This window comes from Aquarana catesbeiana, linkage group LG08 (assembly GCF_042186555.1).
Source record: "Aquarana catesbeiana isolate 2022-GZ linkage group LG08, ASM4218655v1, whole genome shotgun sequence".
NCBI classification, from domain to species: Eukaryota; Metazoa; Chordata; class Amphibia; order Anura; family Ranidae; genus Aquarana; species Aquarana catesbeiana.
The window spans coordinates 72444766-72452410 of record NC_133331.1 but is presented as its reverse complement, the minus strand read 5'-3'; the positions used below and the strand labels follow the sequence as shown (position 1 = coordinate 72452410).

General features: G+C 44.4%; 1 protein-coding gene across 1 annotated transcript in view; it reads right to left on the bottom strand.

Moving 5' to 3' along the window:
• Positions 1 to 2478: 2478 nt before the first annotated feature.
• Positions 2479 to 7645, bottom strand: part of LOC141105837 (transient receptor potential cation channel subfamily V member 6-like) — a 77294-nt gene continuing 72127 nt past the window's right edge. The window contains exon 16 of the transcript XR_012235662.1: positions 2479 to 2876. The gene's annotated coding sequence lies outside the window, so the exon portion shown is untranslated. The remainder of the gene's footprint in view (positions 2877 to 7645) is intronic.

Here is a 7645-nt window from a genome sequence, read left to right as displayed (position 1 = left end):
CGCTATCCATCTACACCTTAAAGCAATTCTGGCTGACCCTCTTCTTTCTTTCCTCTTCCTTTCCTCTATCTTTTTTCTTCTTTCCTTTTATTCTTTCTCTCGATCCATTTCCTTTTCTCTTTTACTTTTTTTTTTCTTTCCCCTTTTCTTAAAATTCATGTTGACTTGGTTATTGTTGCTAACTATAAGATGCTATGACAGAACATATATCTCTATGCTGACATGAAACTAGTAGAAATGTATACAGGGGTTCCCTTTTTCCATCCCCTCCCTAATCTTCCCAATCCCCCCCCCCCCCTCTTTCTTCCCTCCCCTCTGTTCCTTACATTATACATTTACATTTTTTACAACTATAAGTTAAAGTAGCTTGATGGGATAACCTGTAACCGATCCCTACTCGGTTAGAAATGTTTTTTTTTTTTCTCTATTTGACTCTACAGTTAATGACTTAATATTTTGGGTTACAGTGTGTCATATGGTTACGTTAATTGGCACTCCCGCCAAACGCATTTTGCGTTGAGTTTGCTATGTTTAATATCTAAAGGTCCTAAGTTTATGATTATTTGAAAAGGAGCACTACTTGAGGATGATTCTCATTCCCGTTTTTGTCATTTGTGCTTTATACAACATTGATACTTCAATAAAAATATTGAAAATTAAAAATGCGACAGCGCTCACAATGATGTGTGAATTGGACGAATGCTCATTAAAATGATGGGTGAATAGGGAAAATCTAATTTCTGACTGTCAAAAACTAGGGTCATGTGTGGCGCTGTGGCTGATGGGGGAATCTTGCTTGTTAATGGAATCTCTATATTAAAGTTGTATGTAGATACTGGTCGGTGAATATTATTCAATGTGATGAGCAAATTCTAATGAGTGAATAGGGCAAACTCAAAGAATGTTGGGAGAATAGAGTGAATGCTTCTTTGAAAATGTCAAAATATTACAGAGAAAGAATGTGCTGTGAAAATTAAGGGAGAATTACAATTGGTTGTAAACCCTCAAGGTTTTTCACCTTAATGCATTAAGATGAAAAACCCCCTGTGATGCAGCAGCCCCCCTTTTACTTACCTTACCTGAACCCGGACTTTCCAGCGACGGGAACGAGCACACCAGCTCCAGCCGGTGTCTCGGGTCCTGATTGGATAGATTCATAGCAGCGCAGCCATTGACTCCCGCTGCTGTCAATCAAATCCAATAAAGCAGGAGACGGGGGGAGGGGCCAAGTCATGCTGTCTGTGTCAATGGACGCAGCAGGACACAGGAGTGTGCCCACATGAGTGCCCCAAGGGAGAGCAGCTCTCCAACAGGGCACTCGAGAAGAGGATGAGCCAGAAGCGCCGGAAGAGGAGGATCAGGGCCACTCTATGCAAAACCAACTGCATAGGAGGTGGTATGACATGTTTGTTTTTTTAAAACAAACCTTTAGATATCCTTTAAGGGAGAATAAGGCAAATTTCCTGTGAAAATTATAGACTAATAGGGCCAAACCTCTTTAACCACCTCCCGCCCGGCCTATAGCAGATTGACGGCTGGGCGGTGGTTCAGTTATCCTGACTGGGCGTCATATGACGTCCTTCACGATAACAGCCGCAGCACGCCCATGGGGGCGCGCACCGCGGCGATCGGTGGAGCGATGTGTCAGTCTGTCAGTCTGACCACGGCGGAGGCTCTTTACCACGCGTCCAATCACGGCTGATCACGATGTCAATAGGAAAAGCCATTGATCGGCTTTTCCTCACTCGTATCTGACAAAGGTGAGTAGAGGAGAGCCGATCGGTGGCTCTCCTGACGAGGGGTCTGCGCTGATTGTTTATCAGTGCAGCCCCCCCTCGGATGCCCGCACTAGATCACCAGGGAAGCCGCCAGGACCACCAGGGAAGCGGGCAACATGTGGATGGCCAGGTATGTACCCCATGGCCATCCACATGTGCCCAGTCTGTGCCCAATCTGTGCCAATCAGTGCCCACAAATGGGCACTGACTGGTACCATTTTAAATCAGTGATGCCCAGCAATGCCACCCATCAATGTCATCAGTGCCACCAGTGTCAACAGTGCCACCCATCAGTGTCCATCTGTGCCACCTATCAGTGCCCATCAGTGCCCACCTATTAGTGCCTATCAGTGCCCATCTGTGCCACCCAGTGCCACCCATAAGTACCCATCAGTGCCACCAATGAGTGCCCATCAGTGCCGCCTATGAGTGCCCATCAGTGCCACATACCAGTGCCATCTATCAGTGTCCATCAATGCCGCCTATCAGTGCCCATCAGTGCCTGTCAGTGCCACCTCATCGGTGTCCATCAGTGCTGCCTTATCAGTGCCCGTCAATGCAGCCATATCAGTGCCCATCGTTGAAGAATAAAACATACTTAGTTACAAAAATTTTTAACAGAAACAAAGAAAAACTTGTTTTTTTTTCAAAATTTTCGGTCTTTTTTTATTTGTTGCGCAAGAAATAAAAACCGCAGAGGTGATCAAATACCACCAAAAGAAAGTTCTATTTGGGGGAACAAAATGATAAAAAATTTGTTTGGGTACAGTGTAGCATGACCGCGCAATTGTCAGTCAAATTGCAACAGCGCTGAAAGCTGAAAATTGGCTTGGGCAGGAAGGCGCCTAAGTGCCTGGTATTGAAGTGGTTAAAAAAGAAAAAAATATATATATACAGGGAACTTTGTAAAATACAGATGGACGATTGTCCAGCAAACTTTTGCTGTGAGCGTTGCCTAGTGAATCCTTTGGAAATAGACCCCTTATTTGGAAAATTAGAGAGAATCGTCCTTGAAAATAATGGACATAGAAGGCAATCCTCTTTACTTCATATTTCTGGAACAGGAGGCTTTTTTTCCGTTTTGTGCATTTTTCCATGCTAAAAAAAAAAAAAAAATAATAATAAATTTATTAAAATAAAAACAAGTCTTTTACTTCAACCAATCCTTAAATTTTCAGGTTAAATATTTAGTTATTTATTAGCTACTTATTGTACCAGGAATTTGTTCATTCTTACATGATTTTCTTAAAATTAAACAAGTTCTATTTCGTTTACAAGGATTAGTTTGATAATTAACTTACATAAGTTATCAATTATTATTGGATGTTTACAGTTATCCATGGCTGTTATGCATGTAAATGCAAATTCCATGGCAGTAACTTACAGCTCATGTAAATATTTTCTAACCCACTGCTCAATTTATGCATGTAAATTGGCAGCGTGTTTCTAGGATGAGGATACAGGTTATTCTGGTCTTATTTCACAAGCTCACTTAAAAGGAAAGGACATTGATTTGTGCATTTCTAAATAGGTTTGTATGCAAATCATTTAGAGCCATAATAGAATGAAATATATTTGAAATAGACTTGTGATCTTATGCCGCGTACACACGACCGGACTTTCCGGCAGAAAAGGTCCGACTGAATCATTCCGTCGGACATTCCGATCGTGTGTGGGCTTCATCAGACCTTTTTCTTTAGAAAATTCTGATGGACCTAGAAATAGAACATGTTTTAAATCTTTCCGATGGAATCAATGCCTATCGAGAAAACCGTTCGTCTGTATGCTATTCCGACGGACCAAAAACGACGCAAGGGCAGCTATTGGCTACTGGCTATTGAACTTCCTTTTTCTAATCCAGTCGCGTTCTAAACGATCGGACTTTGGTGTGATCGTGTGTAGGCAAGTCCGTTTCAGCGGAACTATGTCGGAAAAACCGTCAGAGTTTATTCTGACGAAAAAAACGGTCATGTGTACGCGGCTTTAGAGGTGCATAGCTCCAAATGTCCCCAATCCTGCCCGACAGTCTTATTCCTTCTGGCACCTACAATGGGGCATTTTTTATCCCAGTGATACCAAATATTAGCAATTCTTCCTCCCAATGGCCATTAATGTAAGGTGCACTGGGGTTGATTTACTAAAACTGGAGACCAATCGGCTTATAGCTTCAGCTCGTTCAATTAAGCTTTGACACTAAAACCTGGAAGTTGATTGGTTACTATGCAGAACTTTATATGCTTCCGTTTTAGTTGGTTACTATGCACTTTGCACTTTCCAGTTTTAGTAAATCGAGCCCACTGCTACAAATTCTCAAACACTGAACTGACACAGAGCTGCATGTTACTTACTTCTGACCACTTCTGACCACTTCACTCTATATGCTATGTTGTACATTACACCCTCCTGACCCATACACCCTCTAAGCCAGTGGCGGCCCGTGCATTGTGGGCGCACTGGCGCCACCCCCCCATACATGCGCCCAGCCCCTTTTCAGGACGCCGGACGCATGGAGCCAGAGGCTCTAATAGGCTCTAATAGGCTTCAAAAAAGGATGGGCTCGGGGCGCAGAGAGTGCGCCCCGATCCCACTCAATTGTGTGACAATAGCGAATGAATATTCGCTATTGTCACACTATTTTGTCTTCCCACCAATCTGGAGGCAGGTCATTGAGACCTATTGGCTGCTCAGCGCTTTGGGGGAATTGGGACAGAGGAAGGGAGAGGAGATGCCGGAGAAGATGACAAGCTAAGCGTCGATCCATCCGCGGGAGGGGGGGTTGTGTCCCGCAATCCATCCACGCGCGGCGGGGGGGGGGGGGGGGGCGGGCGAGCGGGAGGGACACTGGCAGCATATGATGGGCAGATTGGCAGCATTTGATGGGCACACTTGCAGGATATGATGGGCACACTGGCAGCGTTTAATAGGCACAGTGGCTGCAACTGATGGAACAGTGGCAGCGTTTGATGGGCACAGTGGCTGCAATTGATGATTATTTTTTTTTTTTTTTTTTAATTTTTGCGCCCCCCCAAAAAAAATTTTGAGCACCAGCCGCCACTGCTCCAAGTTATTTTGTATATTACAACCTCCTGACACTACACTGCATGAACCGTGATGTGCATTACATACCTAATCATAGGGATGGGCTTTCAGTTCGGGTCAAACATTGGCTGTTCGCCCGTTCGTAGAAAACCGATTATGGGCCGTTCGCGCCAAATTCGAGCGGCGCGGAACGACCCATAATGCACTGCGGGAGCGCAGTGCATTGCCGTATGATGATTGGCCAAAGCATGCACCATGACCTGCATGTTTGGCCAATCCCAGCGCCCTCAACTAAGAGAGCCATAATTGGTCAAAGGCAGGGTGCCTTTTGCCAATCATGGCTCAGGGGGACTAAATTCACACCCCACACTATATAAGGCTGCCTGCACCTCGGCCCTGTGTAGTGTGTTGTTGGCGTGGACGGAGAGAGAGTCAATATATACATATACATACACACACACAGTCTGGTATATATATATATATCCACTGTATCCAGTTTAGTTATATCTGACTGCAGGCCGTTCCTGGTGTACTTTTTCTAATATACTTCAGGCGGTGTACACAGTACACAGTACTGTGCACCCATAGTGCAGTTGCTACTACTTTCCTGGTGGTGTACACAATACTGTACACCCATAGTTGTTATTACACTTCTGTTGGTACACGGTACACTGTGCACTTCTAGTAAAATTGCTACTACTTTTCTGGTGGTGTACACAGTGCACAACACATACAGTGCACCCATAGTTGCTATTAGACTTCTTGTGGTGTACACAATACCGTTCACCCCTAGTGCAGTTGCTACTACTTTTCTGGTGGTGTACACAATACATACAGTGCACTCAGTTATTACACTTCTGTTGGTGTACACAGTACCATGCACCCCTAGTGCAGTTTCTACTACTTTTCTGGTAGTGTACACACAGTACACCCATTGTTGTTATCACACTTCTGTTGGTGTACACAGTACCGTGCACCCATAGTGCAGTTGCTAGTGCTACTACTTTTTTGGTGGTGTACACGCTACATACAGTGCACCCATAGTTGTTATTCAACTTCTGTTGGTGTACACATTACTGTGCACCCCTACTGCAGTTGCTACTACTTTCCTGGTGGTGTACACAATACATACAGGGCACCCAGAGTTGTTATTACACTTCTGTTGGTGTACACAGTACTGTGCACCCCTAGTGCACTTGCTACTACTTTCCTGGTGGTGTACACAATACATACAGGGCACCCAGAGTTGTTATTACACTTCTGTTGGTGTACACAGTACTGTGCACCCCTAGTGCACTTGCTACTACTTTTCTAGTGGTGTACACAATACATACAGTACACCCATAGTTGTTATTACACTTCTGTTGGTGTACACAGTACCGTGCACTTGCTACTACTTTTCTGGTGGTGTACACAGTACACAATACAGTGTAGTGTGATTTTGCTAAACAAAATTTACAGTATGTGCGGAAGGCCACCGAGGAGAGGCAGACACTCACAGGCCACTAAAAGAGGGTAAGCAGGCTCTGTGTCTACAGTCAACAGTGCTGATTATGGACACGGTGCATCCTCAGGACGTGGCCGTGGGGCACGCTTGTCCTTTTTTTCTGCAGCTGGCCGTGTTATTGAGCCACAACATGCAGAAGAGCTGGTGGAATGAATAACAAAGCCCTCCTAATCCTCCTCATCCTCTGTCATCCAGGCTCAGAGTAGTTTGCCTGCCAATGCAGCTGCCAAAGCAGCCTATTCCATCGGCTCCATGTCAACAGTCACTCCTTCCCTAGCCCCACCATTATGAACGGAGGAGTCCCCCAAACTATTCGACCACAGTGTCGGGTACATGCTGCAGGAGGATGCGCAGCGATTTGAAGGCTCCGATGATGGTACCCAGGTTGAGGAAGGGAGTAACGTGAGCCTAGAGAGAGGGGGTGCCCAAGAAGGTCAAGAAACTGGCAGTCATGTTCCCCGAGCTGCAGCATACTGCCAAGTTTGCTCCAGTGACGAGGAGGGAGGGTATTTAGGTTAGTGATATAGCTTGGGGCGGCATAGAGTTGTGGATGGCTTTGTAAGTGGTTGTTAGCATTTTGAATATAATTCATTGGGTGAGCAGAAGCCAATGGAGGGATTGACAGAGAGAAGTGACAGACAGTGTGCAATTGGTAAGGTGGATGAGTCTTGCAACAGCATTCATAACCGACTAAAGGGGGAATAGCCTATGTAAAGGTAAGCCAATGAGGACAGAGTTGCAGTAATCAAGGCGATAGATAACCAGGGAGTGAATTGGAGCTGTGTGGTGTCGTCGTACGCAAGTTCGACTCGAACAAGGGGTATTCGCCCGTTCGCCGAACAGCGGATATTATGGGGCATTCGCTGGAAATTAGAGCACCGCAGAACGCCCCATAATGCACTGCAAGATCTCAGTGCATTGCTGTATGATGATCAGCCAAAGCATGCACCTGACCTACATGCTTTGGCCAATCATGGCTCAGGGGGACTACGTCCATGCCCCACACTATACAAGGTTGCTTACACAGCGGCTGTTTATAGTGTGTGGATGGAGATAGATTGAGCTAGATTAGGCAGGCAGGTTAGTGGCAGTGTATTTGATATACACATACACACATATATTAAAATATAAAAAAAAAAAAATTATATATAAATATATATATATATATATATATATATATATATATATATATATATATATATATATATATATATATATATATATATATATATATATATATATATATATACACACACACACACACACACACACACACACACACATAGAGGTAAATATAAATATTAATTATACTCTGCATTTA